The sequence below is a fragment of the Saccostrea cucullata genome, unplaced genomic scaffold, assembly GCF_032062105.1.
Source record: "Saccostrea cucullata isolate Sc308-1 unplaced genomic scaffold, CSIRO_AGI_Scuc_v1 ctg3768, whole genome shotgun sequence".
NCBI classification, from domain to species: Eukaryota; Metazoa; Mollusca; class Bivalvia; order Ostreida; family Ostreidae; genus Saccostrea; species Saccostrea cuccullata.
This window is the reverse complement of record NW_026925823.1, coordinates 27438-45000: the sequence shown is the minus strand read 5'-3', so window position 1 is coordinate 45000 and position 17563 is coordinate 27438. Positions and strand designations below refer to the sequence as shown.

Genomic DNA, 17563 nt, shown 5'->3' with positions numbered 1-17563 from the left:
TTCCCACATACATGTCGTACAGTACAATATACGGAAAGCGAGATGAAAGGTGCATGTCAATGCAATAACACAATAAATTTCAGTTAAGATATAGTAAAGAGCAGTATTTCAGTGGTTACCTGTGAGGCTTCCAGCTAGTGTATGCCACAGGCTGGCTGCCACGTCCGCGGCGTCTTAGCGAACGCGGCCAGCACCCTGAAGATCTCGGCTTTAAGGTCGAGGGGGATACTACAGGTCACCAGACCAAATAACACCACCACCACCTGCTACTGCTGATTTTCACAGAACGCCACACAGCAGTTCTCATTTTGTAACATAGGATGTCAATTTTTCTGGTGTTAGATAGTAATCTGCCATTTATGCAGATTTCAAAATTAGATTTCCCTTTTAAAAGTCTTTATTACTTCCTATGCTTTGATTCAGGAATATTAAAATTGATATAAACTCATTATTCAATACAACTTAAAAATAATACAGACCCATTATTATCATGCCTTAATAACAAACTACAATGAATTTTAGGTCAATCAAATCAAAACCCTTGTGCGGCGATTATAGAATAATTATTTTCTTTATCTGATGATTGATAAATGTACTCACATATTCAGACACAACACAGTTTCAGGACAACGACCTGCCCCTCCAGTTCCTGTGGGGTGATTCCCCGGGGATGGGGACCTCAGAGTCTCATGTGAGACATGTCGGCACCGCTAGAGACCTCCCGACGTAAACTGGCGTAGTGCTGATTCAGCGACAGGAAAATGTTCTGCCACGAAACGGCAGTGGCTAGGTTTTGGAGATATCAATGGTGAAATACTTAAAGAAAAAAGGAAAGAGGACTTTTAATTACTTTGACATATCCAAGGTATTCAAGATACAAAACTTCTGTTGTAAAAGGAACAGATTCATATGGTAAATTAAGAAAGCTCTGTGCTTGCTGGAATCAATCTTGCTCTAAAACTTTTAAATTGTCTTTTTTACATCTGTGACTGCAGGTTAGACCGTTTGTGACAACACACAAAGACATATGTCTTTAGAACAATTTTAGATACACAATTCCACTGAAGCTATCGAAGCTCCCTACCTGATCCCATTCCATTGACCTTGAGAAGGTCAAAGTAGTAGTGGGTCAACTGTGGGTTACTGCTCAGACTGATCAACATCTGGATGTAGGGTACATAGAGGGAGGGGGGCAGGAGATCCCCCGCCAGACGGACAAGCTTATACAGCGACACCTGTAATATAAAACAGACCAATCAACATCTGGACGTAGGGTACGTAGAGGGAGGGGGCAGAAGGTCCCCCGCCAGATGGACAAACTTATACAGCGACACCTTTAATATAAAATCATACCTGTAATATAAATCTACACCAGTTCTGTAATATAAAATCATACAGTCTATACAATGATATCTGTAATATAAATCATACAGTCTATGTACATTCCTTACTCATGTAAACCAAAATCACTGTCTTCTCTTAAACTTAATTAATAGTATATATTTATTGTTTTGTAGATGTTATTCTATATCTACCTGTCTCTGTGGGGGTCTGACATTATACATCGTTTTGTGAGGTCCGTAGTTATCCTGGGGACACCAGTACTCTACAGACAGTCTGAGACCCAGGGGGTCACTCCTGTATAAATCTCCTATCTGAAAACACAAGCAGGACTTGATAGTAAGATTTTATAATATTTGAGGAATGGAGTTTATTTTAACTTATGTTATACGATGTAACATAACTTGGGGCAGTTTACGCTTTATTAAACTTTAGAAGTTTTCCTCCAAAAATGGCTTCAAATTGAGCATACTTTTAAAGCAACTTCAGGCTGATTAATACATTTTTGACATAGCTCATTGCGACATGGGCAACTTCACTTATACAATATAAACTAAATATTTCATCCAATCAAAAGACGTTTTACAACCAAAAATAAATTTTAATGATTTAACACAGCACATCACTAATATACATGTAGATAATAGATTTCATAATGATTTTACATAAGAAATGTAAGATAAAATTGAAATGTTAACAATATAATCAATTTTGAATTTAAATTTCAAAATTCTAAAGAAATTGCCTCATAAACTATTTCTAAAGGGAACTATTATTATACATTGCAGCAAAAGTTATCCCTCTTGTCAGAAGGTAAATAAGCCTTAATTATGTTGATATAAGCAGTAAACACTAGGGACAGTTACGAACCAATCCCCCTACCCTAGATACATTAATATAAGCAGTAAACACTTAAGTGGCTATTATGTACCCATCCCCCCACCCTAGATACATTAATATAAGATAGTAAACACTAGCGACAGTTACGTACAAGTCTAAGTAGGTACTGGAAGCCGTGACTGGGTGATGTGGGAGTTATCTCTCTTGTCAGAGGGTCAGTAAACCTTAATTATGTTAATATAAGCAGTAAACACTAGTGACATTTACGTACCAGTCTCTACTAGCAGGTACTGGAAGCCATGACTGGGTGACATGGGAGTTATCTCTCTTGCAAGAGGGTCAGTAAACCTTAATCATGTTGATATAAGCAGTAAACACTAGCGACAGTTACAGACCAGTCTCAGTAGGTACTGGAAGCCTAGACTGGGTGATGTGGGAGTTATCTCTCTTGTCAGAGGGTCAGTAAACCTTAATTATGTTGATATAAGCAGTAAACACTAGGGACAGTTACGTACCAGTCTCAGTAGGTACTGGAAGCCGTGACTGGGTGATGTGGGAGTTATCTCTCTTGTCAGAGGGTCAGTAAACCTTAATTATGTTAATATAAGCAGTAAACACTAGCGACATTTACGTACCAGTCTCTACTAGTAGGTACTGGAAGCCATGACTGGGTGACATGGGAGTTATCTCTCTTGCAAGAGGGTCAGTAAACCTTAATCATGTTGATATAAGCAGTAAACACTAGGGACAGTTACAGACCAGTCTCAGTAGGTATTGGAAGCCTAGACTGGGTGATGTGGGAGTTATCTCTCTTGTCAGAGGGTTACCTACAAGCCTCAGTAAGTACCGGAAGCTGTGACTGGGTGATGTGGGAGGTTCTAGGGAACTCTGGGATGCCGCGATTCTCACCGCTTCATCTCCTCTTGTACGCAGCTCTTTCACCTATCTGCAATCATACAGAATAAAGTTTCTTGAACAGACTTTTAAACACATTAAAAGGTTTTGATAAATTTTCTTTCTAATATCACACAAGGAATATTTTTTTTCAAAATATTTTACATTAATCAATATTATAATTACCGTGGTAACCTTTCTGAAATGTTGAATATTTTCATTTCAGAAAAAGTTATAGCCATGCAAAATTGGCACATTTTTTCACAGTGATCAAATGCATTAACAATTTGTTTAGGTGTCACATAAGTACCTTCAGTGGCATGTGAAAAATGAAGTCTGTAACCAGCCCGTGGACTTTCTTTAGATAATATTCCTACAAGACAAAAAAACCCAAACGTTATGCTGGACTTTATCATAATATGAATAATATTCCCTACCCTGTTATTAGTGTTACAGTATTAAGAATCCATTCTGAAGAGTTAAAATAATGATTTGTCAAACAAATTCTTGTTTGACTCATTGCTAAAATTAAAATTAAGTAAATTTTGATGTAAACTTGAAATGATTACACCAAATGAGATACCTCTTTATGGAAATCATGTACGGCTACAATGGCCAGTCGCAGGAAGTGGAACAATTTAGCTTCCAGGGCTTCGTTAATGACAACCTCAGCTCCTCACAAATTCCATTCACTCCTATAGAAATCAATTTCATGTAAATCAAGAGTGAATAATCTTACAGATATCAATATAGTCCAAAATTAGTTTACAGTTTATTTTCTGCTTAAAGCACTTATCATAATTATCTTGCCTGGCCATATTAAATTTATCACAATAATTAATCTATCATGACATACATGCACCAACATATCTCATCAATTCTCAAGATTAGATACCATAAAGAATGTATTTAATGCCCTGTTCACAGGATGAGTTTAATTCGCAGTAAATTAATGCGAAGTAAACTAATGCGAATCAAATTAACCCGAATTAAATTGGATTCACACGACAGCTAATGCGAAGTAAACTTATGCGAATTAAAAAATTTCTTCTACAGTCAGGCATCAGTAAGTCTATTATGACGTCATTTGTAAATCACGTCATGTATGCAGAGCCATCCTTTGATACATCATGAAGTGGCTACAGGTATTCATTGATTTTAGTGATTAACATACTTTCCCTCAATTTTTGAACCAAATATAGCACAAATACCTATATATAACCACCAACACGTGTCCTGTAACTTAATTCTGGTCTTACGCATGCGTCAAAATTTAATTTGAATTAGCTTCGCTAAGCGTTCACATGGAGTTAATGCGAAGTAATTTATTGCACAGTAAATTAATTCGAATTAAACTAATTCGCATTAAATTCTCCATGTGAACGCTAAGCGAAACTAATTGGCAGTAACTTTACGTTAAATTCGAATTAAACTCTCCATGTGAACAGGGCATAATATTATACTGCTCCTGGGGAGCGTGGGGGTTCCCTCTTTAGATTAGATTAGATATTTTACCTGTGGGGGTCTGGTACTGATTGAGTTGTCTCAGGGTCACCCCCCAAGCCAGCAGCACCATGCTCTTCAGTCCGGGGTTGGCCCAGGCTCGCATAGACATAAGATCCTGGTGTATATCCAGTATGTATAGGTCAAGTCCGTCATCATTGGTAGACGCTGCAGGACCTCTAGATCTGCAAATGTCAAAAGTCATCAACTTTAACCTTTCTATTCATTCTTATTAGAACAACTCTTGCCATTTCAGAGCACAGAAATAGTTTACTTATATTCCAGAAAAAAGTGAAGATATAAGAGACATTTAAAAAAAAAATTAACATTATTCTTCAACTTAATTGATTACATTAAACATCCCTTACAACTGTGCTTTGTGAAATACAAATGAATGAAGAGTAAATTATCAAATACTAACCTCCTCCATCTTCATGTTCCAACAGACTGACATCAAAACAGTACAGGAGGGCCATTAACAGACACAGACTCACAGGGTCCAGGGTGCCATCAGCACTCAGAGAGTTGTCTGCCCTTAGGTGCTGGATCAGCCTCAAGGTGTCAGCTTTCTCCAGGGGCTGCTGTGTGGCCAGACAGAAGAGGCATGCATGCAGTCAGCTAAGATGATTTGGATCTCCCTGTACAAGTCAGACACCTGGAAAACATGAAAAGGACAAAATAATACAGATTGGCAGTAGTCATGAATGTCAAAGACTTATAACACTGTGATCTCTGATCATCACAAATGTGAACAGCATTACATTTCAAAGTGTATGAAGTTATTTCTGTTCCAGCTAGGGTATACAGAGAGAAGGACAAACCTGCTTCTTGTGTTTAGGTGGACCAATAGCCGTGTCTCTTTGTAGTCTGTCCATTTTCTTTGTTAGGTCCATTACTGTTTAATTGATCTGCAAAAAAAAATTATTGTGCGCTTCCTGATGACTTGGAATAACTCACATTCATTGATCTGACATGTTGATATCATATGGCGACATCTTTAATGATAGCTGAAAAAAGAACTATCACCTGCAAACGGTGGAAATTATGGGTGTTATTCAAATCTATGATGATGGTTAATATCAATCGTATTATATAAAAAAACCATTCAAGAAATCTGGGCCTAAATCGGAAATTGGCTCATTTTAGCATCCATCTTCTGGAGAACATTTGATAGGACGAGTTATTCCTCTTTACACATTACCGTAAAACAATAAGCAACACATGGGGGTATCATTTAGTGAGCTCATTACTCACAGAACCTCTGCTCTAGTTATTTTTTTTTATATAATTTAGAACTTTTCTTAAAACTGAGTTGGAAACCAGACAATCTTTCAGCAGACATATTATAATTAATCTCTGACGAGATTTGATGAATTACAAGATTCAGAAAGTTCATTATTTCAAAGCATGCGTAATCTATTCTTACAATTTAATTTTTCTTAAGATATTAGAACGTCGAGCTCATATGCTACTCATATGCTAAAACAAGACACGTGACTCCCGGCTATATTTTTCTGTCAAGCAGGTGAGAATTTGTATTTAGCCAATTTTAGGAATATGATCGCGAATGGGCAAGTAATTTTTTGGACTCTATTTTACAGATACCAATTTCTAGATTGTTGTGTCCAAGTGTTTAAGTGTCGATAGCCCCCCCCCCCCCAAATGAAGTTCAACGGCATTAAAAGGTCCCTATCCTGTGTCAATCTTTTCAATCTCTTATCCCCTTCAAGCATGCTCATCGACAAATAATTGAGTGACGGGGCTTCTGGCATACACTGATAGAAAATCCTTTGAATCGACTGATTCGAGGGCAGAGCCTGGGAGATCTTTTAACTTCATTTCCTCCTCTGCTTGCATATAACGACATATAGATGTGTTTGACGGGGTATTATACACTCTTACATTTTTTTTTTCATTTCAAAAAAGGGGGGACGGGTATTATCGATTCTTCAGGTGCCTGTGGCTACTGTAGTTATGTTCCCCAAACGAAGTTCGCTCTGATTGGCTAAAACTAAAGTCTCAATATCTTTCTTGTTTTTCGACAAAATCATTTGAAATTTTCAACATGGATTGGTTATACATTAAAAAGATCTACAGCATGGTTTATAGGAATTATCATGAAAAGCATGCGCATCTTCTTCTTCTTCTTCCTATAAAGTGAAGGGCCGCTGCTGCGGCATTTTCTCATTTTGATTTAAAAACGTGTACGTGAGGGGGATTCCACGCATCTATTTACAATTTTAAAAACTGATAAAAACATGTCCTGCTTGGTTTATGGTGCTTTGTATCCCTGGATCCTGGTCTTAAAGGACTCCAGGGACGTAACCGTGATGGTGTCTTCTGGCAGCTGGTTCCATATCCTGATGGTAGTAGGAAAGAACGATTCCTTGTACACATGTTGACGTTGGGACTGCAGAATGGATCCTGTATCGGTGTTGGTGTCACCTTGTGGCTGCTCCTGTTTGACTGAATTGGGGAGGCAGGTCTATGGCAACAAGGGAATGGACAACACCATGAACACGGTACATCATAATAGCCTTTTTGCATGCACGTGTGCTGCAATCTGATTTGCTGAAATTTAAAATGTCTACAACTTTCTTAGTTTTCAACGAAACAGGATAAAATTTATAATATGAATAAGTATAATAGATTTTTACATTATGGTACCATCAAAATGAATGCAAGTACATGCATGCATGCACGTGCGTGCGTGCGCGAAATACGCAAAATGGTCGATGCATTTGAAAAAACAGTAAAATGTATATTCAATGTAAAGAATTTTTTATTTATTCTCACTATATTTAAATTTAGATATTTTAGTTGTTTAGATAACATTCAATAATAATTTTGCATATGCATGCATGCACATGTGTGTGTGCACAATGTCAGTAATAAATAACATATAGCTGATTGCATTGTAGCCTTTATAGTTCTTTGATAAAATCCTTCGATACTGATCATATTTTAAAAAAATGTCTTAAAGGAATTAGGCATAGAAAGGGATTTGGGGAGCGTTTTGGGAACATCTGTAACGGTCCCCGTTACAATTAGCACTATTTCTTTTTAATTTGTCATTTGTCCAGAGCTTAAGGGGGGACCTATGTCCGAAAAGTCTTTGTGTGAAATTTTCAAAACTTTGACATTTCCTTCCTGGCCACTTGCTCTTAATTTTTAGGTATTAAAAACAATACCTCTATATGCTCATTTTACACAGGATCACGTGCAAAAACAGTGTGAAATGCTAAAAATAGATTATTTTCAGACATTATTGTTCTACTCAAAATATGCGCTAAAAAGAACCAAAAATGTCAAATCACATTCGAAATCAACAGGTATTTAATTTATATGACTTAAATCTTTAAAATGAAGGCAATTTCATTGCAATTCATTGCGCATGACTTGGGACTAGTTTTGTGGTGTTTTTAAAATTATAAATGAGCACAATGTAAGTATCACCCCGTTTTTCTTGTCGTATTTTTTACAATTCCGACATGCATAACAGGTAATATTTTAAAAAGTCTTTGTGTGAAAATGTTGTAATTCATATTTTTTAAAAGAAATGACCCCTCTCTTTATTTAAACAAAGAAAAAAATATACCTTTATGATAAAATAAACGAGAAATATGACGTTTTCTTTTATTTTCGTACTCTTTTGTCATTAATATTGACCTTTCTGCACTAAAAAAAAAGGTAAGTAAGCACTGACAAACATCTGAATATAAAACTATTTTGCAAAAAACGAGTATTTTGTTTTGATTAGAAATAATTTAAACAAATAAACTCTTTTCTTCTTCATTCTAATCATCCCCCCCAATTTCCCCGTCAACAACCAACACCTAATAGAACCTAGGAATGACTTTATACAATAAAATCTACATATACTATAAATCAATAAGTAAATACATGTACAAGTACATTTCTGATTTTTTTGTTAGTTTTATCAAGGAAATACAATAAATGGTAAACATGAAATTAAACAAATTTCCCTGATTTTAGGCGCTTTCTTTGCTGAATTTTATCTTATATTTTTTGGCGCTTTTATATCAGTATATCATGGAGATATTTCTTTACCACTGAAATTGCTATGAATTATCAACCAAAAGAGAATTCTAATATTAACAAACTCCATAAATCAAATAAAACTGTTATAAATATAAATGATAAAAAAAATTCTTGTTGTAAACTGTGTACGTTTTTGATTTTATAACAATGTTATGCCTATAATCACAGTTGCAAAAGTCTGCGGAATGTCACAGAGCAATCGCCCGATCTTTGTGAATTGTAAATGAGTGAGTGATAGGTTGCAGGTGCGCGGCGCAGGCGTTGTAGCCCTGTTTCCCAAGAGTGTGATTTTAGTTAGTTAGAGAGAAAGCGAGTGGACAAGCATGGATTTATAATTTGTTTAATTGTCATTTCAGTTATCGTTGTTTATTGTGCGTGATAGAGTTCTGAGAGATGAAAGTGAGCACTAGATTGATTTGTGTGAGAAAGTGGGCCCTGGGAATGAGAGAGAGGAGAACAAGTCTGAAAGTCAACGAGTGTGGACGTGTTTTTGTATTGTGAACATTGTGATTTCTTATAAATATATCTTATGTTGTAATTATGTAAATAAACGATGTAAATAAAAACTATAGTCATTTATTAACCAGTGCCAATGACGGGGAGGACCCCCGTCACATATTATGGTGGCAGCGGTGGGATTAGATTAACTTAACCATGTCAACAGATACTTTGGGAAATTAACCCTTGTTCATGTTTTTGTGAAGAAATGACTCGGAAATACAGGAGACGCAAACTGTAGAGGATTATATCGCAAATATAACGAGGCTCGACGTGCCTACATGGACATGCCTGGACGGCAAAAAGAAACTCTCACTAAGGAGCATTTCATTCAAGGACTAAAACCTGAAACCAAAAGGTATGTTTTGCTTCCCAATCTTAAAACTTTCGAAGAAGCATTCAGGGACACAAAGAGGGAGGAATGTAACAACTTCCTGGTGGATGTCCCGATGGCCAGGATAACAGTGGCAACTAGATGTACGTCGTGCGGCTCTATGAGAACAGGAGAGCTGGAAAAGTCCCTTGCACTCGCAGAACACACAGCAAAGGTGTCCGTGATGGCTACGGAGATCGGACGTTTCACCTCTAAACAACAATACATTCCGCAAAACCTTCGAGGACGAGGCCATGGATTCCGCCAAAGACCTGACCGAAATCCCAGGATCGTCGACGGGAGACCGATCTGTAACAACTGTCGGAATGTAGGGCACCTCGCACTCCAGTGTAACGATGAGAAAGATGCCGATTCCGAAAACTAAAGTTCGCATCCAGTACTCCTGAGGATAGCCGGTGACAGAAGACAGAAATTGAAGTTTCGTCGGTCTGTGAAAAATGTTTTTGAAAATATACCCTCAAGTTTTGTGTCGCCAAAACCGGAGGAGGTGATTGTCATTTAAATCCACAATTTTGTTTCGCCAAAATTGGAGAAAGTGTAAAGAGTCAAATGGTCTTCAAGTTGATTAATAATGGATCCAGTGAGATGATTTTCAGTAAAGAATTCGCGCGTGGAGACGTAACGAAAACGGCCTAGGGAGTGACCTTTTTTGTGGCAACGGGCGACCGTGTCGACATAATTGGGAAAATGCGACTCTAGAATAAGAATTGGTAAAGAAAAAAAAAATCGGATATTAATTGTTTATGGCAACGGGCGACCGTGTCGACATAATTGGAGTAATGCGTCTTTATAATAAGAATTGGTGAAAAAAAATCCGATGTTGTGTGTAATGCTTTTATTGCCGGGGATTTCCAGTATAATTGTATTTTTAACTTTGATATTTTGGAAGACTCTACTTGATATATTGATGATACAAATAATTCTTTGTCTATAAATGGTGAGTGTAAATCATTTAGTCCTCATGCAAAGAAGTAAGTGAGAGTGCACAAGATGCATATGTAATTATGAGAAGTTTTTATACAGTCAAAGAAATAAATAATTGAAGTGTATATACGTAGGTTGTGTATATAATGTATATCTAAAATGAACATTTGTTTTGAAAAAAAAAATGTAAAGATAAAACGCAAAAATCTAAGAAAAAAAAAAGATAAAACATGAAATGTGTGTGCATGTAGAACTATTTTATTATTTCTGTGTGTAGTAAGGTCTCTTTATCTATGAATGGGTGATTCTTGTAAGCGATATCAAATTATCATTATCAGTCTACTACATGTAATTTTATTAGTGTGTCGGGACGCCACACTTAAGAGGGGAGGTATGTCACAGAGCAATCGCCCGATCTTTGTTAATTGTAAATGAGTGAGTGATAGGTTGCAGGTGCGCGGCGCAGGCGTTGTAGCCCTGTTTCCCAAGAGTGTGATTTTAGTTAGTTAGAGAGAAAGCGAGTGGACAAGCATGGATTTATAATTGTTTAATTGTCATTTCAGTTATCGTTGTTTATTGTGCGTGATAGAGTTCTGAGAGATGAAAGTGAGCACTAGATTGATTTGTGTGAGAAAGTGGGCCCTGGGAATGAGAGAGAGGAGAACAAGTCTGAAAGTCAACGAGTGTGGACGTGTTTTTGTATTGTGAACATTGTGATTTCTTATAAATATATCTTATGTTGTAATTATGTAAATAAACGATGTAAATAAAAACAATCTTCATTAATTACCAGTGCCAGTGACAGGGAGGACCTCCGTCACAGGAAAAAAAAAACAAACGTCGCTATTGTGACGTCACATAACGCTGCTTTGACGTAGAACGACATAGGTCCCCCCTTAAACCACGGCATCGCTTCTCTGTTTACGTTCTGTTGCCAAATATCCCGATGCCGTACTTTCTATAGTTTTGTTTGCACATGCGTAGATGTGATGCTAAAGTAAGCAGAACGCATTTGACAGTCAGCAGTTGGCAGTAAGCAGTAAGCAGTTGGCTGTAAGCAGTTGGCAGTAAGCAGTTGGCTGTCGTATATGGCATTCCATAGGAATTCCATATTCTCCTCACTTGGGACTAGTTTTGTGGTGTTTTTAACAATAGGTTTAAAAATATCCACAAATAATATGTTTTATTTTATTTTTATGAAAAAAAAAAATTTGAAAGTCGAACCATAGCCTTTCAATGCTGAAACCATTGTTTAAAATGACTCAAAGATTTATAAAATAAAAAGTTTGCATGGCATTCCACCTTAACTCGTTACTGAATGAATGTGAAACCCAAATGAATTAGCTTACTGTTTCCTATATTTATTATCCAAAAAATCATTAAACATAATACCTCAATTTATAAATAACTTGCTTTTATGCATAAATATGCAGAAACTATAGAATCAAATAATTACTCATTTGGTGCAATAAATTATTAACATGAATAATGCATTGGCAATCAAGACCGACGCCTATCGATTTTTTATTTTTTTTTTTTTTACAGTATTTATTTTGTTTACAGTGTATCATCATGTAAGCGAATAAAATATAATGACAACAAAACTAAAATTTTGGGGGAAAATTCAACTTCTTTTACATGTTCATGCATGCATTCTAAGAATAGACTATTGTGGAAACGTTACAAAATTTTTAATAGTAAAACTTGATTTGAAAACAGAAATATCACTACATCCCAAAAGACTTTCTCATATTCAAAATATTTATTGTAACAAGAAATTAGTTTTTTTAGGCTTCAAAAGGGTATAAGAGAAATAAATGATTATAGATCTAGACCTTGATAGAATTTATTCTCTTGTACATGCATGTGACACAAAATTGGCTTTTTGAATTAATGTTATTTACATTTAATTTTTTTTTTAATTCTGGTTTGAAGAGTAGCTGCAGAACTGTAGCTCTACGGAAAAAATCTTCTGATAGACCCAGCCTACTCGGCAATCGGAACATCACTCGGCCTTTTCCGTCAAGTCGAGAAAAAACTGACGGAAAAGGCAGAGTGATTGCCTGCTCGGGTGTCCACATCATAAGTACCGTGGCTACGCCCCTGTATTTCTGGGGTCAATTTCTTCCAGATTTCTTTATTATATTTAACCAAAAAAAAAAAAAAATAATAATAATAATAAATTGAATCCATGTCAAAAACCTTATGAATCGAATAAGTTGTATCTTTTTTAAAAGAACCAATTTAAGACTCGTATAATTTATCAAGTACCAAATACAGAATTTTGACTAGTATTACATGAATTTCAATGAAGCTCTAATGTTATTGTTGATATGAAAATAAATATATAAGAAATTTTCAATTTTCTTGGTGAAATTTACAGCAAGGATTCGGGACTTCTTAAGGGGATATATTTCCATTTTTATTCGTGATTGCCGTTCGTCGATGTAAACGGGATCGGGAGTGCACGACTGTCTGTTAATTTGTTTGTAAAAACTTTAACCTTGCTCATAACTTTTGAATGGGTGAGGCTATAGCTTTTATATGTAACGGTATCCTTTTGACAAAACCTTCCTAGATCTTTAGGTACCATGATTAAGACCTAACGATCTAGACCTTGGGGTTTAACACCAGTGGCGTAGCGTCCATTAAGGCAAAAAGGCAAATGCCTACACATAATTTTTGGCAAAGTTGACGGTCATTTTTTTTTAAAGAAAAATGAATTCTTGTAATAAGTTTGTTAATAATAAATAAAATTTTAAAACAATAAAATTCATTATATAGCTTTAAAACATAAATTTGCAGTTTTGTTTCTTTCAGTGGCGTCAGAAGTCAAACTGAGTTCCCCCATACAATTAAAGACCCTATACATTCCTGTAATCCTCTTTGACAAATAGTGGAAAAGTCGAGTTTCTCACAAAAAGTGGGAGCCTTTTGATGTTTTAATCCCAACCAAGTTTCAATGTTCTGTAATGTATGTAAATAAATGTGTTATCGTTAAAATTAAACCTAAATTTAGTATCAAACATAAATGCAATTTTAATCCCTTAAAAGGTTCTTTTCACTTTCATGTCTCTATATACAAAACAATGATAACGTATTATTTAAACACCATTTTTTAAAAATTTTAATTTAAATTTATAACGAATAATATAAATGCCTATAAGTATAATCTTGTCCAAATATTCAAATCAGGGGGAGGGGTGTCCAAAAATAGTAATCTGCTTTTTACTAGATTTACTAGTATACATGTTCATTGAGGTGACATATATCTGGAGAATCTAAAAGAGTTTGCTTTTAACATGTTTAAAAAAAACTTTTAAGATCTGACTGTTTAATGGGCGAAAATCCCAAAATGCCCAAATAAAAAACTATAAACAAGCATACATGTACGTTTTTTGTTTAATGTAACGATTTTTTCCTCATAAGTGCTAATTTTGAGTCTATTTTTTCAAAATTTTCTCGGGGGAGGCCCCCCAAACTCCCCGGTAACGGGATGTTTCGCGCCGATGCATGGTTCGCACCGCGATGTTTCGCACTAATTCTGTTTTGCGCTGAGATGGTTCGCCCCGCGATGTTTCGCTCCCAGAACATAAAATGTATGCTTTTTATTTCGTTCATTTTGAAAAAGAATTAAAAAATAATAAATTATAATATCTGTGAATATTGATGTAAGAATCGAAATTTTATAGAATATTAGTTTATATTTTTAATTGTAGAAGTTTATTTTAAGTACTAAGTCTAATTGTATATTATTTTTACACTCTGATAATTATGTTGATAGTATTTACTTTAGCATACCGCCATCTAATTAAGTAATTCTGTAATCATTGCCGGCTTGGGGAACCTATCAACGTAAATTTGCTGGCTTGGAGAATCAAAATTTGGAGACTTAACATTATTTCAAATAAAAATAAATGAAAAAAATCATTTCATGTAAAATTCATTGAAACTTCAATTTTGAATATTCAAGAATATATTTACTTCAGATATGTGTCTATATTTACCTATAAAAAAAAGTTGGTGATCTACTTGCTGTATGACTTTATAATTGCTGTAATGAAATAATTCTCACCTTTTGATCTCCAACTAATTACAATTAAATAGTTGAACACACACGCTCAGCAAACGGGCACAATATTAACATTTACAATCCGTTACCTGTGGCACCGCAAATTATAAAGTCATGATTTTGAGCATACAACACATATTTATATCTATGATTAAATAAATGATCTTAATTTATTACAAAATAAATGAAATATAAAAAAAGAGGGGGAGATGTTTCGCACCGAAATCGGCGCGAATCATCCCGGCGCGAACCATCTCAGTGCGAAACAGAATGGGCGCGAAACATCCCGGATTCAACTCCCCTGGCAGGAGGGGGTGATCCCTCTCGCACCTACCCCCTATCGGCGCTTCGCGCCTCAGTGAAATCTTTCGCTTCATTTTCTTTTGCCTACACATATATTTTATGCACGCTACGCCACTGAACACACTTTACTTTTTTTGTGGAGCGATTGTTTTTGGGTTTTTAAAACACTTTTTTCCCTGTTGTACATATGATGAAAAGGTGTAATAAATATATTTTGTGAAAAAACTCCATTAAGCCCCGGGGTTGAAAATCGAGGGGGGGGGGGTGTCCACAAGTACCTGTGCTCTCTAAATCATGTAAAATGTTATGCATGACGTCAATTTAAAAATATGCAAATATCGAGAAAAATCATGTGGGTGCATAGCTGCCCAATTATTTTGACTTTTCCCCACAGCTCTAAGATGAAAAATTCATGAAAAGCTTCCACCACGTCTTTACAAGTACATGTAACCCTGCTATTCACACATTTCACGCACCAGTGACCATAGCAGGCTTCTATGCGGGGTTTTGTTCACGTGAACTGGTACTCATTCGCTTGATATATGACTTTGGCGAGATTACACTGCGATTTACAGAGAGCTTATACACAGATTTTCCTGGATTTTTCGTGTTATCTACGAGGATGGATTGCACGGACGACAGTTTTGTACAGCAGCCGACGAGAGGATTGAGGTAAAAAAAACAGAAATCTAAAATATCTCCATTCTTAGCTGTTAAAGTGAAACCAACATGGTCAAGTCACAGAACCAATGCATGCCTTGTAAACATTTATCAAATTACAATGTACATGTTGTAGGTAGCATAATGAACTCATATAATCCATTCCTTAAGATTCTTGCGGGTATCTTGGGGTGGGGGTGGGGTGTCTGTAGGGGAGATTGGTGGCAAACATCCCCCCAAAGTTTGAAAAGAAGTTTACTTTTATTAGCTCACATAAGCCATAGGCTCAAGAGAGCTTTTCTGATCACATTTTGTCCAGTATCTGTCTAGTTGTCCGTCCGTCTGTCTGTAAACTTTTAATACACATTTTAAAATTCTCAAGATCCTCACACTGGGCCATTTTTAACCAAACTTAATTGGTGCAATTAAGTATCCGTTGGGATTCAAGTTTGTCTATATGAACAAGGATGAAGGCCGGTCAAACCTTTTTCCAAGGAAAAACTTATGTGTGTCTTTCAAAAATCTTCTTTTCAAGAGTAATATATTTGGTCATATTTATATAAAGGCATTTTATGGTAGTGTAAATTCTATTTTGTTCAAATACTGTAAACCAACTTTTATTCGCGACGACTTTATTTCGCGATTTACTGGGAGTAAAGTTGTTCGCGACGATTAATTTTCGGAAAAATCCTTTTTTTGAGCTATTTTTAATAGAAAAAGAGATTTAAGGACCCGTTCGCGGCGAGAAATATTGCGATGACAAGGTTCTGAACTTCGCGAAAATTTCTGCACGGAATGTTGGTTTACAGTAATCAGTACATGTAAATAAAATTTTACATACCAATATATATATCTACAGGAAAAATCTTTAAAATTCTACTTTAGATCAACTAATTTAATGTCATGTAGATTCAAGTTTGTTGAAATCATGACCCTTCTGGGAATGGGTTGTGATCAAAATTTTACATAGGAATATATTATATGTCAGACAAATCTTTAGAAAACTTTTGCGAAACTTTTGCGAAAGCGAGGGAACATTAAATCTTATTCCCCTGTCCATCAGTCTGTCTAGCTGTCCGTCTGTCAGTCCGTCACAAAAACTTTAACCTTGCCCATAACTTTTGATTTAGTGGATTTATGACTTTCATATTTCACATGTGTATTTCTTGTGACAAGACCTTTCTTTGGGTACCACCGAATTTAACCTTTGACCCTGACCTTTGAGTTTGACCCATTTTTACACAAAAATTCCAAACTTTTACTTTGGCCATAACTTCTAAATGGTAGATATTAGGACTTTCATATTACACATGTACATGTATATTCTTTGTGACCAGACCTTTTATTGGATACCAACAACTTTGACTTTTGACCTTGACCTTGGAATTTAACCTACTTTTCAAAAACATTGACCTTGGCCATATCTTTTGAACAGTGGATACTGGGACTTTTATACTTCTTATCTGTATTTTTTGTTGAAAGTCCTTTCATTGGATACCAACAACTTTGACTTTTTGACCTTGGAGGTTTCTGTACTTATAAAAAAAACTTTAACCTTGACCATTACTTTTGAACCGTAAGGGCTGGGGCTTTCATACTTCACATATGTAATCCTTATGGAAAGACTTTTCATTGGATACCAAGAACTTAAACCCCTTGACCTTGGAGTTCAGGGATGATTTCTAAATAGATGACATATGATAGGGTGTTCATATTACACACAATATGTCATAAAAAAATGACTTCTCAACCACAAAGACACCGAAAGCGGTGGGACCACAATTCCTTGAATTTGCTTGTTAAGTTCATGCATGTAATGTACCCTGTTGTCAATATTGTTGGTGAATATAAATTGACACCTGACTCGCGATCAGTTTACCCTTTACGAGATATATCATTGGTTGGTCGAGATACACTGTAAAATCACATATTTCCGTGGGGTCAAATTTTCGTGGTTCGAGAAAAAAATGTTGGTTCATGGGGGATTTGATCTCATGGATGAAGAACTTTTTAGTAGTTGTGCATATGAAAATTTACATTCTGTTGTGGGCATGAATTTATGGGTCTCAAAA

At 35.7% G+C, this 17563-nt stretch overlaps 1 pseudogene; it reads right to left on the bottom strand.

Annotated features, from left to right (window-relative positions):
• The window catches only part of LOC134269845 (nuclear pore complex protein Nup205-like), a 35681-nt pseudogene extending 30191 nt beyond the window's left edge, over nucleotides 1-5490 (bottom strand).
• Between the last annotated feature and the right edge of the window lie 12073 nt (nucleotides 5491-17563).